General features: G+C 43.7%; 1 long non-coding RNA gene across 1 annotated transcript in view; it reads right to left on the bottom strand.

The window, feature by feature from the left end:
- Positions 1-1,210: 1,210 nt before the first annotated feature.
- Positions 1,211-22,121, bottom strand: part of LOC310660110 — a 32,131-nt gene continuing 11,220 nt past the window's right edge. Inside the window, exon 5 of the long non-coding RNA XR_014503199.1 lies at positions 1,211-4,229. This is a non-coding gene — a long non-coding RNA (uncharacterized lncRNA). The remainder of the gene's footprint in view (positions 4,230-22,121) is intronic.

The raw sequence follows: 22,121 nt of genomic DNA, 5'->3' as shown, positions 1-22,121 counted from the left end.
GACCAAGGCTGATGACAGTGAAGGGGTTTTAGTTATCACTTACTCATGAACAGTATGACAAGTCTGGGTCTGCAGAAGCATACTCTGTCATTGTTTCAGCCTGTATCTGAATGCCTTGGTGCTACCTCCCCATCCCCTGACAGCTCCATAGTTTCTTCACCAAGCCTCAACTGAGAAGGACTTTCAAGGGGGTGTTTGGCAGTGTTTTCAGGGGATCCTGCCTGTTCCTCAAGGTCTTTGGCCTGTATGGGGTGTGCTTCATTGCTTCATTCCCCGAGAACTCTGTGTTTGGTACAAAGACAAGGCTAGGCATGACACCACCACCAAAAAGGCCCTTTATCAGGTCTCCATTGCCTTAGCCAAAATGGTGAGGGAAATCACAGAAGAGTCACAGAAGACAATCTCTTTGGTTCTGCTGGAAGGATATGATTTCCCACCATTGTGGTGCTGGGGGATTTCTTCAACAAACATGGGTGCTATGTTTGCTAAACCTGTGGCTCTCCAGTTGTTGTTGGACTGCAACACACCCCTGACAAGTGATCACACTAGCTGAAGATGATGGGACTTAGAGTTCAGCAACTTCCATGTGGGGCCACAGGTTAGCCACCCCTGCACAAAACTCTTCCGTGTACTTGGTGATAGTGTAACAGTTATCAAGTTACTATTTGATCCTGAATTGTTAGGCATATAATTAAAGTTTCGCAAGTAAACCTGAAAAACAATGAATTCTTAACATGGCTGTCAGGTGAGCAGCCGTTGGTTTTTCCCTTTTGAAAAATGTATTTTGAAAAGTAGATTCATGGCAGCGTGCAAAGCCAATGACCTTGTCATAAAATATTATGAGCATCCCAAATAATGGTAAATTCCATTTGAGTTCCATTATATCCTGAACAGACTCGACCCTGCTTGTCAGTTTGACGTATGTAATGACAGTGCAGTTGGCAATTAACGAAGAAGTTTCAACCCAGGCATGGCATTTGGGGTGATAGAAAACTGTGGTTCAGCAGAAGGCAAAAATCTTGCTCTGAATTAGTGGGGTCTAGTTGTGAAAAGTAGTTGAGGCCCCTTCCTATCTGAAAAATGTGTAATCAGAGATGCAATTTTGTTTTCTCTGTATTTTCAACAGGGATGGAGGGACCTTGATAATAAAGCTACAGTATATGGTTGAAAGGATTCAAAGGGGAGATCCTCATCTCTATTTTTTAAAAAAAGGATTCTTCTTTTGTGGAACTGGATCTAGCTGATGCCTATTTGAGTGTTATCCGAAGTCTGAACGTAGGGCAGGCCCACACCATACACTTAAATGCACATTAAATGCACATTAAGAGCACATAGCTTCCTTCAAAGAATCTTGGGAACTGCAGTTTGTTAAGGGGTGCTGGGAACTCTCACTTTGTGAAGGGAAAACTACAGTTCCCATGATTCCCAAGAGTCATGTACCACACCAGTCAGATGTGCCACACCAGTTAGTCCATCTTTGAACTGACTCTCTCATTCAGGACTGACACATATCTTTTTCCTCCTTCCCTGCTGCTTTTGTCTATTGCTGGTTTGTATTAGACACAGGTGATGCTGTGGGTTAAACCACAGAGCCTAGGGCTTGCCGATCAGAAGGTCGGTGGTTCAAATCCCCACAACGGGGTGAGCTCCCGTTGCTTGGTCCTTGCTCCTGCCAACCTAGCAGCTTGAAAGCACGTCAAAGTGCAAGTAGATAAATAGGTACCACTCCAGCGGGAAGGTAAACGGCGTTTCCATGCACTGCTCTGGTTCACCAGAAGTGGCTTAGTCATGCTGGCCACATGACCCGGAAAAACTGTCTGCGGACAAATGACGGCTTCCCCGGCCTATAGAGCGAGATGCGCGCAACCCCAGAGTCGTCCGTGACTGGACCTAATGGTCAGGGGTCCCTTTACCTTTAATAGACTCACCCACCCAAAGCCCTTCAAGCTGCGAGCAGCCCATGTCAGAACCAAGCAAAAGCAAGTAAGTTCAAGAGGATGGCATGAAGGGTATGTTCAGTGGAAGTTCAGTGAATATTTTGCCATGCATGTGATCAGAGTGCACACAGCATTTTAACTACAGGCTCATTGCATGTCATGATGTAAGGAACTGTGATTTGTCCCTGGCTCCTTGCAAAATATTGTTATACGTTTTTGGGGGGAGTATCCCCTCCCCAAACCCAATAAATTAATGAATCCCAGAATCTAGCAAATATTTGGGATATGAATGTGAAAGACAGGCTGCAGAACTGTGCCAGACAAGGAATTCCTGGCCCAGCTGGGACAAACCAGCCTGCCCAGGCTAGTTGAGAACAAAAACATTAACAGACAAAGGTGTTGTTCTGCACCCCTTCCATTGCAGACCTCACTCTTCCCAACAGAAACACAACCCCAGGTAGGAGGCTATAACCCCTGGATTCTCGCTCAGCCGCTTGACAGAGATGTGGGTGGCATGTAACACTTTGTCATGTTGCAAAGTAGGTACAGAAATAGCTTATTCAATGAATTTGGGGGTTTCTGTTTACAAAAGTGCAATACTTTTATACTTATTTTATAAAGCTACATTATACACTTGTCTGAGAAATAATTCCCGATTATGAGTGTATTTGTAAATGATTGTTCCTCACCTTGAGTCACACCCTAAAATTGTATTACATATAAAATGAATGCTTCTGCTTCCATCAGGACTGCATTTGATTTACAATCTTGCATAAAACTGGAAACTCGTTTTACTGGAAGTAAATGTCATTGTTTGAGCTTGCCAGAAAGCATAATTTGTAAATATGAATGTATTGTAAATGCATTTAAATTTGACTTTACATTCACAAAATAGAGCCCCTCAGTGGATGAACATAAAAGTTAAAAACATGAACTAATCCTTTATTGGAAGAGATTGCCAACATCTATCTGAACTAGCCAATGTAAATCTGAAAATACCTCTTTGAGGCATATGATGTGGGCATGTCCTGCAGTGGTGTTTTTTTTAGTCACCATGGGTGTTCTGTAAATAGGCAAGAGTAGCTGCTTTGTTTTGAATGATCCTGCCTGTCTAGGGAAAGGAGATGCCATCCCTGTAGAACCTTGACATTAGCGTTCAGTAGGGTCTGAGGAAGCACCAGTGTCCTTTCAGTCCAAATCTGAACAACTGCTGATCCACTAACGTAAGCATAAGCTACCATCCCCATATGGCAGCCCACATATAATTCCCTGCCTGCCTGGGACAATAAAAACAAGTAAACTGTCAAACCCCTGGCAGGCCACCTTAAGTATGTAACTGGATTTCTGGGTTTGGCTTGATGGGTCACAGGCTGAATCAGACTTACACATCTTATCTATGTATAGTTCTATTGTTCCTGGATCTCTTGAAGCATAAGTAACTGATAATAGACATAGATTGAAAACTGAGAAACACGTGTTGTTGTTTTGTACAGTACTTTTGATTCTCCACACTAGCAGAGATGAGTTTCCCATTCTGGCATTTTCAGAAGTGTGCATTCTGGACCAGTTTTTTACTTAGCTCTGAAGACATTAAACACTTATTCATTACTTACTTCTTACAGAAGACTTACTATATTGCCCGCTGCATAGTTTCCCTTGCTTTTCAGTCTTGCAATTCCTCGTTAAATTGATATAACCAGAGCTCCCCATTGTTGTCATATCAACACCTAGAGCTTTTGTCCAAACAAAATTCAAGGTCTTAGCCATTGCGTTTAGCTCGTGCCGTAAATCTTCAGCCTGATGCTCTTGGAAACTCCTTGTTTACTTGCACTTTTGGTCTCGCTCTTCATTATCTTGACACATTCTCTCTGCAGCTTATTATTATTATACTTGAGTCTGCATATTTTTATGCCAACAAACCGTGTGTGCAAACGCAGCAGCTTCAATTCCTTGACCTTCATTGATTATGTTAACTTGCGTTGCTCTTGGAAACCTTCCCAGTTTGCAAATTGGACAAGGTTAGCCAGCTGCTCATACCCTGTTCCTGTATCTTGCTATTTACATAGCGCTGGCCACTGAAGATGCTCAGCTATTTGCTTGTGACATAGAACACAAATCTCCGGTTGACGGAGGCAGAGTAGGCCGGGCCATTGCAGCAGCTCCAAACCACTTCAGTGTAAAAAAAGAGAAAGAGACCAGATATAATGAAAGCTCTACTTGTAATACAAACCAACAGTGGCTGCTGGTGCCACTCCACTAGGCTTTCTTCCACGTGGCAAGCTGCCAGCCAATCTGTAAAAAAGAAAAACAGAAATGTGGGCTAGGAATGGACAAGACCGTCATTTTCATTCTCTCTCAGTTTCTCATTTGACCAATCTTCAGTTCACCACACTTCTACATCAGTTTGCAATATTTACCTAATTAAAATAAAAATGCCCATGAAAACAAACCAGCATTTTAGTGTGCATTTCTCTTGATATATTATATATTGATATATATTTCTCTTGATATTATGTTTCCTGCTTGGCAGGGGGTTGGACTCGATGGCCCTTGTGGTCTCTTCCAACTCTATGATTCTATGATATACACATTTTATGTGCTATTTTGCCTAGGGTGGCCATATTTGAAACAGTGAAAATCTGGACAGAAAAGTGTTGTTTGGGGGGTGGGGAGTAAAGTTGTTGAGCTTTTTCTAGTTCTGCCCACATTTTTGAGCTGTTTTTATGTAAAATCGGCAAAAACTGCACTGCCGACATGGGCTGCCATACGTCCAGATTTTCCCGGACATTTTTTGCCAATTTCCACCTGGACACTGCTGCTGACACCAGTATTCCAGATATGTCCGGGAAATCCCAGGTATATGGCAACCTGAATTTTGCCTAATTTATACACATTTGAAAGAACTCCCCCCCCCCATACAATGCATTCTTATGTGTTATTTTCACCATTATAGGCATTTTCCTATGCACACTTTCTCCTAATACACACAGTTTTTGGCAGAAGAACTGCACTGTATAATTTGGAGGAGTATAATTTTAGAAGAATAGCTTCATTTTAAGACATGTTTAATTTGGGGAAGTACATGTTATATATAGGTTTGCATTTAAATGCAACCCGAAATGAATTTCGCCCCCAACCCTAACGTTAAGATATGGTACAATCTAGATAACCTTCCTTCTCTCTCCAACAGTAGAGGTAGGATATAGCCTTCATGTAACTAAAGCTGCTAGCTGCTAACATGAGGCTCTCCCTTAGGGTTGCCATGTGTCCAGGAAAACCTGGACATGTCCTCTTTTGGAGGGCCAACATGCCCATCTGGGCAGATTTTTACATTTTAAAGGAAATGTCTGGGGGGTTTTGCTCGGGCTCAAGGCTTAAGGCTCAGCTGCTCTGCATGTTGTGACCGCTGCCAGCCTGAGCCTGAGAAAGAGACAGGAGGGCAGGGCACCCCTTTCTCTGGCTTGGACTGGCAGTGGCTCAGGCTGTCCTCTTTTTTGCTCTTCAAGATATGGCAAACCTACACTCCCTACACCTTTCAGTCTACAGATATGAGGCTGTTGTGGTATCTTCTATTTTCCCCCAGGGCCTTTGGTGCTCTTTCTCCTGCCTACTGTCATAAGCAGGAAACCAGATATGCTACAAAGCAGTGGGAGGAAGGGAGAGAAACCAATGGACAAAAAATTATGGCCACTTAAAAGAGTCTGTGAACAAAAAATGCCAATTTTCCGGCTGAAGGAGGATGAATTTGCAGTTTTATGAGAATTTACACCTCCCGATTCAATCACTTTGACATTCTGATTTAGTTTTTGATTATACATCTCTGACATACATTACTGAGGATTCTACATTGCTGACAGTTAATATCAGGACTTGTATTTAGAAGGACAGGATATTGATACCATGCTGTCAGGAGGGAGTAAGCTGACAAGGCAATGAAAAATACAGAGGGTGTTACCAGCTTTAAGGCTGCTACTTTCTTATGTGTGCCCCTTGTTGGATATAACTTTGTTTTCAGTCAGTTCTGTGGGGCTCTGCAGATCAGAATGATATACAGGCAGGCAGCTGACTATATATGAAATTGGAATTTGCAAACCTTCTACTGGGTGTAGCCAAGCTAAAAAACCCAAGGTGGAATAAAATGATGTTAATTCTTACATGCCAAATAAGCATCTTCAGTTTACAATGGAGGAATAATGCCCAATAGAAATGACTTGAAACAAACATACCTAAACCCTGAAAATATTAACATTTTGGGGTTTATGTTGTATAAGTAAGCATTCACCCAAAGAGTCACAATTTTATTCCAAATTAGTACAGTTCAGAAGTATGTGACTATAGCTGTTCTGATCTCTCCTCAGAAGGGAGAGGAAATATTGTATTCCCCCCCCCCCCAATTATTTTGTGCTTTCATCCTGCATTTTTATATTGTGAACTGCCCCGAGCAGAGGCGTCATCTTCTCCAGTTGATTGAGGGGCCCAATGCAATGTCCTGACATCAGTCGTGTGACATCATGAGGATTGGATGGGGTGGAGCCAATGCCCTCTGAGTATTGAGGAGGCCCAACCCCCTCAAAAAATACATGGTGGGGCACGACATTGTCTTGGCCTATAGGAGCAGGCGCTGATGTTGCTGAGATCTTCAGACGAAGGGTGGTATATATATTTAATAAATAATAACAAAATAAAAACCCATGAGGCAAAGCAGCAAGAGTTTAAGCACCTCAGATAGCACCTCAAAATGCAAATCTTGCTCCAACAAAAGCAGGAGTTGACTAAGTCTTTATGAATCCCTCTGCTCAGATTGCAGCCACCGCCACCACCTCAGATGGTTTCTCAAAGGCCCAGCTTCTCTGCCTTCTCACCTAGTGTGCTCCTTGCTCTGCTGGGCAGTTTTTGTGGAGAGGGAGCTGATAGGCTCCATGGATGCATTAGACTTGGAGGAAGACAGGACTCAAGTTCATTTACAGAGGTTCCTGACTTACAGCCTTGGGATCACTGCCAGGCCCCTGGTTTTGTTCCTCAGCTGGCAGTACAGCAGGCCCAGACTTCACCAGCTCATCCTCCATCCCTGAGTATTTAACACCACTCTAGTCTGGGGCCATTATTATTACGGTAGTTCCATTTTAAAATAGCACATGGGACAGTGGTGGAGAAGCTACGGCCTTCCAGTCATTGTTGAACTACAACTCCCATCAGCCCTGACCATGGGCTATGTTGGCCGGGGATTATGGGAGTTGGAGTCCAACAATATATGGAAGTCCAAAGCTTTCCCACCCCTGTCCCATGTGCTTTTTTTAACCATCAATACAAGCAGTGAACCTGGGACCTTCTGCTTACAAAGCATGTATTCTGCTAGTGACCTTTGGCCCCTCCCAAAATATTACATCACTCATGCCATTCAGATGACAATTATTCCCACAGTTAAGCTAGATGCAAAAACATTGTACCAGCTCTTAGGCCACAACAATGTGGCACATTTCCTGGATCTCATCTCAAACCAAAGGATTTTGAGGCTAAAGGGAGCCATTTCTAGATGTTCCTTACTCTTAACAGAATTCAGAAGGCTCTTGCATACTTGCAAGACTCTCACAACTAGGTCTGAACTCCAAAATAGGTTCTATTTATAACACAAGCACTCTTTGATTGGGAATCAGAGTTCCAGGCAATTAGCTAGCAGAGTTTTAAATTAGTTGGGATCAATGAGAGTGATGGATATTTTGCATATCTGAAAACTAAGCAACTATTTAGACACCTAAATTGGGTGATCTTGTGCATAGTTATCCTTGAGTTACTGCCACTTAAATCAACATGACTTAAGGGTTCCTAATTGAATGCAGGACTGTTGTTTGCAGGTGCAACCCAAAGAAAGTTAGGGATGCGTAATTCTCGTTGATTTCAGCGTGACTTGGAAGTTAGCTTAGGCTGGAATGCATTCCTAAGGTTTAAACAGAGGTAGCAATTGAAATCCAAGATCCACCGTGGTGAGCAAGTTAGGATCCAGTGGGTCTCCAGCTCAGCCAGTTGAGTTCTGGTTCAGCCAGGCTACACATCCATAAGTCCCCAACCTGAGCTCAGCTGGAGATATGCCATGTAACTCCTCCATCCTGGCTGAGTCTTACACTGATGTAAGCCCTGAAAAATGGACATTCTGGGGGCCGGGCAGTCAGGACCATATACTGAACTCCATTCAGCTCAGTCATGTGTGACCTGACAACCCACTGGCCCAAAGGTGGTGTAATTCAGACCAGATTTTTAATGGGAAGGAAATGGGCCCAGGTTCACCTCCACACACAACTCTGAAAGAGCAGTCAGGATCCAGCATAATTTACGGCCCATGTTCAGCTTATTTCACTTCCACAGTGCAGCTCCTCATGTAGATGATGCAGGGAATTTGCACTCAGGAGACAGGTCTCAGGGCACTCGGTGAAAGGCATTTTGCACCTAGGGAATACTCTCCACAAACACAAGGTCCACCATGAAGTCCAGGAAGGGAGAATCACACCTGCTACTGGAGGACTGGGAGATATGGTGAGCTCCTCAGCAAGACCCCTGTGGCCAGGTAGGACAAACCCAGGAACATTTTCTGGAGCACCTTGTTCCTGCGGGCTTGGACCTGGGCTTGCATCAGGCAGAGCTCCTTAATGACTTCCCTGTCTAGTTGGAAGAACTGGTAGCATTCCAAGTCAGCCAGAGTAAGCTTTCGGAAGTGGGCAGGTATGTTGTGATGCCTCCACACCCTGTGCTCCGCTTGTAGCAACAGGTAGTCCCCATTCCAATGGTGATGCTAGCTGAGCTGGCTCTCTGTGTTTTGATGGCTTTCACCCCTTTTCTCTCTGTGCCAGGTTGAGGTTGGTTCAGCCAGCATTTGCCCCTCCCAGTAGTTCCAGTGGGGTTTGGACCAGGCATCCTTTTTTAAAGGTAAAGGACCCTGGACAATTAAGTCCAGTTGCAGATGACTCTGGGGTTGAGGTGCTCATCTCGCTTTACTGGCCGAGGGAGCTGGTGTTTGTCCTCAGTTTTTCCGGGTCATGTGGGCAGCACGACTAAGCTGCTTCTGGTGTAACAGAAGACCAAACACCGAACTTCCTACAAAACCCTGGAAGTGGAAGTGTCTTCTGCAAATGCAGCTGGAACTTGGGGTCCAAGCAGCAAGAAAAAGACACATCACAGTTATTATAATAAAAAAATGTGAGTAAAACTTTGAGGAATCTTTATTTTGAAGAAAGAGGATAATAAAAATAAGATGTTTGGAAGAGCAATCATATGGAAGATTTAATCTTTAAAAGTTTATATTGCATCTTTTAAAATAAATCAAATACACAGAGCTGTGGCAAAGAGAGACATTTGCAATTTAATGAAAAAAGATTACAAGGATAAATGGCTTTATGCAACTAAATGCTCTATTTCTTATCTAGCCAAGAAAATGCAAGCCAAATTTGTCATTGCTATTAAAAGCAAAACAATTCCTGACAAATTTATAATATGTGCAACATAGACATTCTGTATTAATTTTCCCAATGTTTGCATATAACAATATATGAGTAATCATCAATCTGCCACATTAGTATATGCATTTCAGTGTGCTCAGTCTCAGCAATGAGTCTCACTGAGTGTCTTGAGTCAAAGAATAAGATTCTTCTAAACACATGCTTTTGAATTTGTGCATGCTTCCATTTTTGCTGGTGTATTTGAATTTGCTTCACCCCATGGCTGCAGAGAAGTGAGAGCTGGACCATAAAGAAGGCTGATCACCGAAGAATTGACGCTTTTGAATTATGGTGCTGGAGGAGACTCTTGAGAGTCCCATGGACTGCAAGAAGATCAAACGCATCCATTCTTAAGGAAATCAGCCCTGAGTGCTCACTGGAAGGACAGATTGTGAAGCTGAGACTCCAATACTTTGGCCACCTCATGAGAAGAGAAGACTCCCTGGAAAAGACCCTGATGCTGGGAAAGATGGAGGGCACAAGGAGAAGGGGACGACAGAGGACGAGATGGTTAGACAGTGTTCTCGAAGCTACAAACATGAACCTGACCAAACTGCGGGTGGCAGTGGAAGACAGGAGTGCCTGGCGTGCTCTGGTCCATGGGGTCACGAAGAGTCGGACACGACTGAACGACTAAACAACAACAACAACATGGCTGCAGAAGAGCACCATGCAAGGAATAGCCTCAGATGACACACCAAAGTTAGTCACACCTATGCATGGTTTTATTGAAACACATGGCAGTCAAAACGGCTGTTTAAGATTTAAGCATGCATAAGTAATAGCCCACCCAAAGGAGCTCAAATAAGTTGGCATGAGACCTTGGTTTTGTTTGTGGTGGATATTTGGCGGTTCTGCTGAAAGAAAGACCACCTCTATTCAAACAGTTGAAGCAGGGCTCATAGGACAACAAATATCTGGGCTTTTTTGTGATAGTATTCACTAGTACTGAGTACTTTTACCTTCACATCTTTCCCCCCCATTTTGCTGCCTATGGCAGGCATTTTGTGCTGCACCCATGGCGCATCTCTCCAGATGTGAGTACCGGCACCTCAGTTTTACCCACCCACCCGCACCAAAAGCACTGCTGGATACGAAAGTGCTCTGGATTGCTAGAGGGGCTTTGACAAAATATTCCAACGCTGATGGATTCCAAAGCTATGGCTACTGTAGGGATGGGAGCATGTATGGGATGTGACGGACCTCTCCTGCTGGTACAAAACAAACCAACCCTAAGAGTGAGCACTTGAAAATATTTATTTGGTTTGGTTTTGGCTTCTAAGGGATGCCTTTGTGTGGTTTCAAATTAGTTGTCACCACCATGGAATTGAAGAGTTGGAAGGGGCCCTGAGCACCATCCATTCTAGCCCAACCCCTTACAATGCAATAATATGCAGCTGTCTCATATGGGGATCAAACTTGCCACCTTGGCATCATCAGCACCATGCTCTAACCAACTAAGCTACGTGGGCTAATGTAGTTTCATATAGGCTTTACCATTATTTCAGTGGAAATCCTGCCTGTGTCCTATTATCTGTAACTACAGCGTTGTTCATCCAAATGGCATGTTTTCAGACATTCTGCTCCTCCTTGAGGCCGTTAGACTTGATACATTCCAGACAGATTTAATAAGAAGAAAATAGAGTAAGTACTCTGAAAATACATAGAGCTTCAAAAAATACAGAATAAAAACACCCAATTATTAGTGCTGCCCAAATGCCTGCAAAAAAGAAAAGAAAAGGGAGATTCCAACTAAACATCAGGAAGAACTTTCTGACAGTAAGAGCAGTTCAAGAGTGGAACGGTCTCCCTCAGGAGGTTGTGGATGCTCCTTCATTGGGGTTTTTAAAGCAAGGATTGGATGGTCATCTATCATTGAGATTCCTGCATTGCAAGGAGTTGGACTAGATGACTCTGAATGTCTCATTCAACTCAACAGTTCTGTGATTCTATTCTATGGTACCGAAATGAAAACAAAGCTGGCATCAGGCAGGGCTTCGTGAGGAAAGCATTCCCTAGACTGGGAACCACCACAGGAGAAGCCTGTATTCTTATGAACACCCTGCAAAACTCCCTTGGAGGTGGGATGCAGAGAAGGTATCAGATGACTTATAACTCAAATGTATTTCATTGAAATGGCACATTGTTTCAAATAGCCTACTTCCCCTCCAAGGAAACAGGCTTGCCACTATGAATGGATGGCTCAGGGTGAGATGCTTGTGGAGAAAAATGGATTGACACCCTATTAGTGTCCTGATCCAAGGTGATTTCTGCCACAAAAAGGAAATGCTGGCTCAAGCAAGATGGAGACCAGTAAGCCGAGGGCTCCAAAACTGACTGGGAACTATGGAAAGGTCAGGATACTAGACAAGGGCTGAGGTGTTAATTCAGCATTCTGAATATCATGGAACACCAATAGTACAATTTTCAAAACAGCAAGTGTTATGTGTGCCGGTGTGGTTGCTCGAGAGCAAACAGGCAAGACTCCCTGTGGGTCTTTTCAAGGCTTTATTATCTGTCCAAAATGTTCACAATGCAGATTGACTCAGTTCTATGTCTGCTCACTCGCTAGCAGAATCTGGGAGTGGGCGATCCTTAAACTTTCCCCAGCAGAGTAGTCTTTTGACCCCCACCCTATGCCTCCCCTCTCTGCGCGTAAACCGACTGCACAAAGAAGGTGTGGGCAGAGGGGGGCCTGCCCCCCCCACTTTGTTCCCGCTTGATGCTGTGGCTCTCCCTTGCATCCTCCGAGCCTTGAACCCCTTCCCCACTCGAGCCATGGCTTCCCTCCTTCACGGAGGAAGTGCTGCTTCTCACGATCTTCGGAGGCTCCCTGTAACCCAACTGCCCTTCCACCTCTTGCTGGCGGTTCCCTGACAGCAAGAAAGCCAAGCAGCTCAGAGTTAAAATGAATCAACAAGTTAAATCAGATGAAACACCAGGAAAAGCATTCCACAATAAAGACACCTTAACATGTGAGAAAACAAACTGAGGACCACACAAAGTGTGCTGGGGAAGACATCTCACAGCATGGGCATCACTAACAAGCAACGCTCAGTTCTGCACACTTGCAGATCCAATTTCTGTATATGGCCTAGAAGCTGTCAGGATAGCAAGGTAAGAGAGCAAGAATTGGCTTAATAGGCTCCCTGTGGCCTACTGCAGCAAAGAGTCGATTTACAAAATTCTTCACTTTCTGAAACATCTTCCAAGGTGGCAACATGTATAACTCATCCCTATTAAAAGTGCCCAGTATGGCTTTACTTTAAGTGTCAAATAGGAGAGGGCGTCTTTGTGTGTTTTGTGTAGACTGCACTTATCTTGTCACTTGTTTCTTTATTCAGGGATGTAATATGAAATGCAAGTTTTCAAAGGAGATCCAGGACCATTCAATAGTTTCTTCTCAGTACCTGGAAGACTCATCACAATCAATAATGGAGGGACATGACTTCAGTCACCCTCATCAGCAGACGCCCAAGCATATTACCAGAGGATAACCTGTGAAAAAGAGCCTCGTTTAAGTATGAAATGTCTACTTTCCTCACTTCTTATTTTTTTAAATTCTTGGATCAATAGCTTGGGTGGAATGACATCGGAGGAAAACAAATATAATACATGCTATTTATTAGGAAAGTGCTAACTGATGCGATTTTTATTCAAAAATACATCACCAGGTAACAATGAAAGTTTGTTTAGATGGCAAAAGTATAAAAGTAACATTGAACACTTTTTTTAGCAAATGCAGGAAGTGGATAATTTATTGTTTATTTCATAAAATTTATACACCACTCAAAGTTGCTTACAAAAGATAAAACAGTAAAATCAAGAAAAAGATCACACACATACTTTGAAACATACAAAAGTTAAAATGCTAAAACAGATGAAAATTACACCAGCTTTCTGTGGATCTGAGTAAAGGTAAAGGGACGCCTGACCATTAGGTCCAGTCGTGGCCAACTCTGGGGTTGCAGCGCTCATCTCGCTTTATTGGCCGAGGGAGCCGGCGTACAGCTTCTGGGTCATGTGGCAAACCAGAGCAGCACACGGAAATGCCGTTTACCTTATCTACTTGCACTTTGACGTGCTTTCGAACTGCTAGGTTGGCAGGAGCAGGGACCGAGCAATGGGAGGTCACCCCGTCACGGGGATTCGAACCACTGACCATCCAGGTTAAGCATCCAGGTTAAGGCGGCCCTATAAGCCAGAACCTCCTGACTGCAATAAAGTGCAAAGATTACAATCGAATAGAGTGGCTTTGGCCCCATCTAATATTATTAGACTCATTGTGGAGTTACAGAGAGCAGTAAATCCTATTTCCCTCCCTATACACTGACATACTTGGATGGAACAGCCCAGGGAAATGGCAGCCGGGTGTGATAGTTGGAGTGCCAGAGGGCACTGCGAAATGCCACTAGAGATAACTGTTACAGCTGGCATGCTGTTAACGACAAGCATTTTCTGTTCCTGGTATGGCCACAATGCGCTGCATTGCTATCAAAGGCAAGTGAAATTGCTTCCTCTTAATGTTGCACCACCGAAAGCCAGAATGCTAAGCAATTATACCTGACACTTTCCCTTTTATTGCTCACCATTGCTGTGATCCTTATTTCCAGTTTCTCCACAGACTGGTCTAATTTGCCTTGTTTAGGGCTGTGGATCAATCCTTCTTTATGCTCTCCGCTTGTCTATAGATTGCTCGCATGTTGCATCTAAAGGAGGGCCTCGCCCAATGGGACCTGCGAAGTTTTGCTGTTCTAGAACTGCCTGTTAAGATAATGATCACCGAGCTCACAAGCGAATAATGGCATAAAATGACTATTGCAGATGGTTCGTATTTTTATATTTAAAAACTCCCCAATTTTATTTATTTTCAACTGCAGATCCCGTTGACCAGAACACAGTGGTACCTCAGGTTATGTACGCTTCAGGTTACATATGCTTCAGGTTACAGACTTTTCCTGGTGTTTCATCTGTTTTAACTTGTTGATTCGTTTTAGCTCTGGGCTGCTTGGCTTTCTTGCTGTTTTGAAAATTGTACTATTGGTGTTCCGTGCTAGTGTCTGATTTTGACAACCTAGTCTAGGTATTGAGACAGTACTTGTTGCTTTCGTCTCAGGTGAAGGTTTGCTAACTGTGGTCCTAAACCTAGAGAATGCTGAATTAACACCTCAGCCCTTGTCTAGTATCCCGACCTTGCCATAGTTCCCAGTCAGTTCTGGAGCCCTCGGCTTACTGGTCTCCATCTTGCTTGAGCCGGCATTTCCTTTTTGTGGCAGAAATCACCTTGGATCAGGACACTAATAGAATGTCAGTCCATTTCTCTCCACAAGCATCTCACTCTGAGCCATCCATTCATATTGTCAAGTCTGTTTCTTTGGAGGGGAAGTAGGCTATTTGAAACAAGGTGCCATTTCAATGGAATACATTTGAGTTATAAGTCGTCTGATACCTTCTCTGCATCCCACCTCCAAGGGAGTTTTGCACAGTGTTCATAAGAATACAGGCTTTTCCTGTACAGTGGTACCTCGGGTTACATACGCTTCAGGTTACATACGCTTCAGGTTACACACTCCGCTAACCCAGAAATACTACCTCGGGTTAAGAACTTTGCTTCAGGATGAGAACAGAAATCGTGCTCCGGCGGTGCAGCGGCAGCAGGAGGCCCCATTAGCTAAAGTGGTGCTTCAGGTTAAGAACAGTTTCAGGTTTAGTACAGACCTCCGGAACGAATTAAGTACTTAACCTGAGGTACCACTGTAACGGTAATTTTTCAACACCGGCGTACCAGTTTAAGGACGTGAGCTGCCATTTATCAAAACATGTCTCAGGCTGAAAAATGGGCAAGCGAATGCAGATGAAGAGTGGCTGATTTATGCCCCGTCAGATGGCTTGTGTTCTGCTATATCTCTAAGCACATCTTTGAAAGGAATCATGCTTTCTTTGTCAGGCTTTGATGAATAGAAAAATTCCGCCAGATATGTGAATGAACAATAGCAGGGATGAATGTACGGCACCCTGTCTATTGATCACCATGGTTTTCCATTGATCCCTCTAGTGCGCAGTAATATCAAAATAAATATCAATACTTTTTTGGGGGGGGGAGAGCTGCCATAAAGTATGGGGCTGCTGTGTAGTACAGCTGAATACACTGTGGAGTTTAATCTGGTTACTAGTGAAATACAGTGGTACCTCAGGTTACATACACTTCAGGTTACATACGCTTCAGGTTACATACGCTTCAGGTTACAGACTCCGCTAATCTAGAAATAGTGCTTCAAGTTAAGAACTTTGCTTTAGGATGAGAACAGAAATCGTGCTCCGGCAGCGCAGCAGCAGCAGGAGGCCCCATTAGCTAAAGAGGTGCTTCAGGTTAAGAACAGTTTCAGGTTAAGTATGGACCTCCAGAATGAATTAAGTACTTAGCCTAAGGGGTACCTGAGTGGTAACTGTATAGCATCACATTTTCCAGTAAACCGAAACTATTCTAGAATAGCATTACCATGATCTGATCAGAAATAAACAAGTCAGTTCCCATGTTGCTTATTTCGACTGGTATCACATGGGAAATAAGAATGAGATTAGAAAGGTTTCTCATTAAGTTTCATATTGTTTCTTCCATGCCATAATAAAGTAAAACCAGTATAGCATAATGGCTAGACCAGGGGTCTGCAACCTTTAAGACAAAAAGAGCCACTTGGACCCGTTTCCGAAGAAAAAAAAAACTGGGAGCCGCAAAACTCGTCATTATAAAAATAAATTTTTTGTCACTTTTTTATTATTTCTTTGTTTGACCCCTCAGAGTTACTCCTCCTCATAGAAATAAACATTAAATTAACAAGTTACCTTTTTGTGTGTGTGTGTTCTTCACTCCCCTTCAAAACAGTGACCAGCGTACATGCCCCCTTTCAATGCAGTGACCAGCGTACATGCCCCTTACAATGTAGCGGACGGGCGGGCGGGAAGGTGACGTCGGGACGGTGCGTGACTAACGCACGCACCGCCCCTATGCGACGTTACAGCCAGTATAGCGCCCGCCACAGTGGGGAGTGTCGGGGCGCACAATGCGCCTCCTCCCCTCGCTAGTATCCGCCCCGGAGCCGCGGCAAAGGTATAAAAGAGCCACATGCGGGTTGCAGACCCCTGGGCTAGACTGTTGAACGAAGACCTGGGAGATCAGGGTTTGAATTCCCATTCACCCATCAAGCTTGCTGGGTGACCTTGGGCTACTCACCATTTCTTACCCTAACCTACCTCACAAGGTTGTTCGGAGGAGGAAATGGGGAGGAGGAAAACTATGTGACCACCTTGAGCTCCTTGAAAGAAAAGCTGGTATATAAACATAATAAATAAATAAAAATAAAATAAAATAAGGTTTGGTTTTCTGCTGAACAGCAAACTGCATTGTTTTTACCAGATGCACTTCAGGCAATTTCTGCAGCTGAGAGGAAACTGCAACTGGTAACATTCAGCACGGACACTGCTTGCTCCCTATATAATTAGAGCCACCTTCACATGGGACGTTGGGAAAATTGCATCCATGCAGAAAGTTGCCATTTGTTTCCACTGTCTGACTAAATCAAGAAAATCATTTTCTATCTTTCCCAGGTGGATGTAAAGCAAAGCGAACATGAATCACTCGATAAAAAACATTCATTCTTGTCCTGGAATCAAGAGAAGGCAGTTCTTGAAGCATCACTTCGCGCAAAATGAGGCTTCTCAAACTCCCCTTGAAAAGCAACTATCATTTTGTTTTCGAAACGCAGAGAATTGGCCATTGTGTTTCTCCCTCCCAAAAGGCCTTGGTGTAGCCTAAAATGGTGGCTATGTTCTGTCTCCATTGCCTGGGGCAATATGCTGGGAATCACAAGGGCACTATTCAAGTCCCACTCAGTGGCATAGCGGGGGGTGGGGGTAGTGGCACAGGGACGGTTGTCCTGGGTGCAAAATTGTTAGGGGTGCAAAATTTCAACACCAGGTGCTGCCTCAGTACAGCTGTGTGCTTTCATTGCTGGGCTCCACTGAAAACAGAGAAGCTGTTTCAGCTTCCTGAACCATGAAGTGACCTCTCCAAACAACAGAGCAATCTTTTCTTATCTCTGCGGCTCCTATCTCCAGGGTTACACGGATGCTGTTAGGCAGCTGAATACGCATGTGTACTCCATCCATTTCCCTCCCACCCACCCACCCTCCACGCAGCCCCGGGCACTGGCAACCCACACAACACCACTGGTCCCATTTGCAGGTTTTCCATAGGAATCTTGTTGACTACGGTGAGAACAGGAGGACCAAGTTCTGGATGGGTGTTTGACCTGATCAATCGGAACTCCCTTACGTTCTTATGAAACCTGCAAAAACTGAACAGCATCCCAACAGAAAGTCTGCTGGTTGTTGTTGTTTAGTCATTTAGTCGTGTCCGACTCTTCATGACCCCATGGAGCAGAGCACGCCAGGCACTCCTGTCTTCCACTGCCTCCCGCAGTTTGGTCAAACTCATGCTGGTAGCTTCGAGAAGACTGTCCAACCATCTCGTCCTCTGTCGTCCCCTTCTCCTTGTGCCCTCCATCTTTCCCAACATCAGGGTCTTTTCCAGGGAGTCTTCTCTTCTCATGAGGTGGCCAAAGTATTGGGAGCCTCAGCTTCAGGATCTGTCCTTCCAGTGAGCACTCAGGGCTGATTTCCTTCAGAATGGAGAGGTTTGATCTTTTTGCAGTCCATGGGACTCTTAAGAGTCTCCTCCAGCACCATAATTCAAAAACATCACCATCCAAATTCCATATTAAGACTGTGGCTATGTGCAGACTCCTATCTAGGGCTTCAGTATCAGCCAATTTTATCTTCACACACACACACAGTTCCCACCACCATCTCCAAATCCAAACGAGATTTTGGGACTATACCATGGTGAGACCTGGATATACATACAATATCCTTCCTGAACTGAGTCACCCAGCAATCTCCCTCAGATAGACTTCTGCTTCAGTCAGCTGCTTTGCTGTTGGGCCAGGTCTGGGGCCTGGAAAGGGCATTTTGTAGCTGTCAAGCACCAAGCAGATATAATTCTAGAAGACAGCATGGAGCGGAGAACCTTCTGACATCATTTCCACAGGTTGTGAACAAAGGAGGAGTTGAGCCTTAATGCATTTCTAATTAGAACTTGGGAGAAAAGAATATGCTTCTTTAGGCAGCAGCTCAGCAAAGTCTGGGCCTAATGGCATGCAGATGAAAGTCATCAGGTTTTTTTATAGCACAATCCTATCTGTGTCTGCTCAGAGTTAACTCCCATTAAGTCCAATGGCACTCGCCTCCAGGTATGTGCGCATGCAAGAATGTTATATTGGTCTTTATTTGTATAGAAGATAGTTTTTTTTTGGGGGGGTGGACTATCTGCAATTGTCAATGAAATGTAGTGTCAGTTTCAAACAATAGAATTCTTCTTTCTCATTCAAAAATAGATTGTGTCCGCTTTTTTGTCATAAAAAAAGCAGTGCCACAAGGAACCATATTTGTAGCAATTTTACTAATGATATTTTTATGGCCTACATAACCATGAAAATATGCATGTAGCCAAAGACACTTATTTTATAATAGCACTTAAATGCAGAAAATGTGACTAGTAACTGTTGGCAATTAGTGTGTTTCATAGAAGAATGGCTTAGACTAATATGCTGATTTAAAAAGAAAATAAATCCATAAACCTGTTTCATAGCTACGGAGTCTGAAGTGTGTGCCTTGCCATCTGGAGTCAGTACTTGTCAGCTGCCCGGAAATACATTTGCTCAGGTTTTAAAAATCAATTTGTAGGAATATAGCCATTTGCTCCATTGTCAAATATTTGCTCTTACCTATGTTTGATTATGGAGATTGTGATATTATCTCAGTCATCACATTTACAGTCATTAAACAGTAAATGTCAAACTCCTTTGAAAGTCTTCCCCCCATACCTTTGATCTTTTGCGCCATATGTATTATGTATATTATGTATATGTATTATGACCTGTATACTGAAATTCTCACCAAGCCGTTGTTCTGATGCAGTTATTATAACAGCATAAGGGGGTATTCCAAAAAGAGAAAGCTTAAATGTGTTTTGGACAATTGGCTCTGTTTTTCTCCTTATTAATGGGAACTGCAGCATTTCAACATGTGTTGTGGGATCACAAAGGAAAGGAAAAATTGGATGTGAAATAAGCGTGATCCTTGGAAGAATGACTGGGAGGCTGACCATATCAAGCAGGGGGGTGATGACTACAAATCTATTGCATTCGTGGAGGATAGAGCTATTGATGGCGACTAGCCATGGTTCTACATCTACCTCTATGTTCTGCCTCTATAGCTGGAGGCAGGACAGCTCTGAATACCAGTTGTGGGAGATCACAAGTGAACACGCAAGTCATGCTTTGGGGTTTGCCATAGGCATCTGGTTGGCCACTGTGAGAACAGGATGAGTCCCTGAACTGATCCTGCAGGGCTCTTATGTTCTTAAAGACAGGCGGTGACCATTTTGCGTGGGGGTCTCGTTCCTGAAGCTACGGTACCAAGCATTCTCTTCCACCATTTCAGACTGTTGTGCACAGCAACCTTTCTCTATTTCATGTTGACGTCTCACTGATGAAAGTGCATTGTGGGTGTTTCCCCCAAAAAATAAAACACAAAGATGGTGCTGTGGATGCTATTTCAAAATGTACAGATTCTATTCATGATTCATTTCACTGGCACTCTTTGGGCATTCTGCACATGACTGTAGTCACATTGAGGCAGAAGGGGGGGATGCACCCCTGCCCCACTGTTGCAGTCCCCCAGCTTTGTTGCCCATAACCAAGCATGGGGGGACATTTTAAGGGGGGGGGTCTGTTCTATGCATGCAAGCTCTCCTGTGATTGAGTTTTTAATCAGAGGAAAGCCTGTACATATAGACCCTATTCAGACCTATGACCCCAAAACATGAACCTCGGGGGTGGGCCCAAGGGGCCAGTGATAAATGGGGCAGGGCCAGGAGACACAGCCCCACTGGATTGCTCCACCCATTTGGGATCAAATGGAGAACAGCTTCACCATTTCCATACCTGGTTCACGGTTCTCAATCCTTGGCACACCCAGGTAGGGCAAGGAAAGACTCCTTTGTCTGAAAACCTGGAGAGCTGCTGTAAGTCACATAATACTAAGCCAGATAAATCAACAGTCTGACATGTATAGAGAAGCTCCCTGCGTTCCTATTAGCTCACAAAGAAGGGGAAATGTGGGCAATGAGCAACAGAAATTAACAGACCCAAAGAACATTCCGTGACAGAGACCTGCAAGTGGCAGTTTTCATTTGTGATTGTTTTTCTCGTCTTTGCCTGTCTTTGACCATAATATAAAAGAACATTTTCAAGCAGCCATGAGAACAATGACTGACTGCCAGTCTGCTTCTCCACATCTGCAATCAAGGACGCTGTGCTTCACACCAATGGCCTTCTGTAGCCAGTTTTGGGGTGGCATGCGGGACTGTAAGGAGGTAGAGTAGTGACCTCCCTGCACATGAATGTTTTATCTCACACTACAGAATCTTAGGGTCGTTGTTTCCATTAGATGCTTTCTTTGATGTGTATTCACATGTAGTTTCAAAGAAACGTTACAAGGGAAAGGAAGCACTGCCTTACAGCCAGGTAATGGAATTATAAACTCGTAGGTGTGTTGTCTGTCGAATCTTGACTATTGACGAAGGGTCAACATGGCAACTCCAAAAGTGCTCCTCTAAACATTTATACAGATGTTCTGACCACTTAAAAACCATGAAGCTTCTAGGTCAAATGAGTGTTTGGTTAAGAAAAGAGTACATAGATACAGCATAGATTCATGTCCAGTTATTGACTCCCTCTCCCAGTGTCTGCTTTTTAAATCAGCTGTTCATGTAAAATACACTGAAATCACTTGCCTTTGGTGGAGCGAATACTATTAATATATTTTACTTGGAAACCTTTTAAGTAAATAGTGATATCTAACTATTTATTGCCTCATTGAGTCTGGGTAACCATACCCCCCCCCCCATCATTAGTGCGGATGGAAGTTAGACATCGGCACTGATGGGTAAAGATAAATTCTTGCTAGATAGGGGAGCTTAAGTAACTGCTGTTTTTGAAAAGAAGCCCTGATAAATACATGCATGAGAGGAAAATGAAGGTGCCATGCAGGGTAATAGAATTAATTTTTAAACATGTTTTCTCCGCCCCTTCAATATACATAGCATTGGTCATGTGATATCAGAGACTAATAGATTGCTTTTTGCCAACTGTTTATAATAGCTACTCTGAGCCTTGAATATAAAGTTCTAAATGAATATTTGATCCTCTCTCAAGCACAATAAAATAATTAACAAAGGCAAAAACGGAATAGGGGCACAGAAAACATGAAAATGAAATGGGGGAGGGCACCCAGAGACCTGCCAGCTAAAACATTTTGTCCAAAGCATAATGAATTGAGATTTCTTTGATTATTGCTCAATAATGATGGACACAAAAAGGTGCGTTCATATTTATCTCTGCATGGAATCAACCTATTTAGTGCCCCATTTGAGTTGGTATAGTGAACCACTTTGGTCCAGGCGTCTGGATTCAAAATTGTTTATTCCTGCTTCCCCACCAGCCAATCACCAGATACCATATGACACCAGGTGGATCCCCTGCTAGAAAGCAGTAGGGCTTGTATTTGGCCCTGAATT

This window comes from Podarcis tiliguerta, assembly GCF_965153285.1.
Source record: "Podarcis tiliguerta genome assembly, chromosome: 11".
NCBI lineage: Eukaryota > Metazoa > Chordata > Lepidosauria > Squamata > Lacertidae > Podarcis > Podarcis tiliguerta.
The sequence above is the reverse complement of the archived record's forward strand: the minus strand, read 5'-3'. Positions and strand labels throughout refer to the sequence as shown.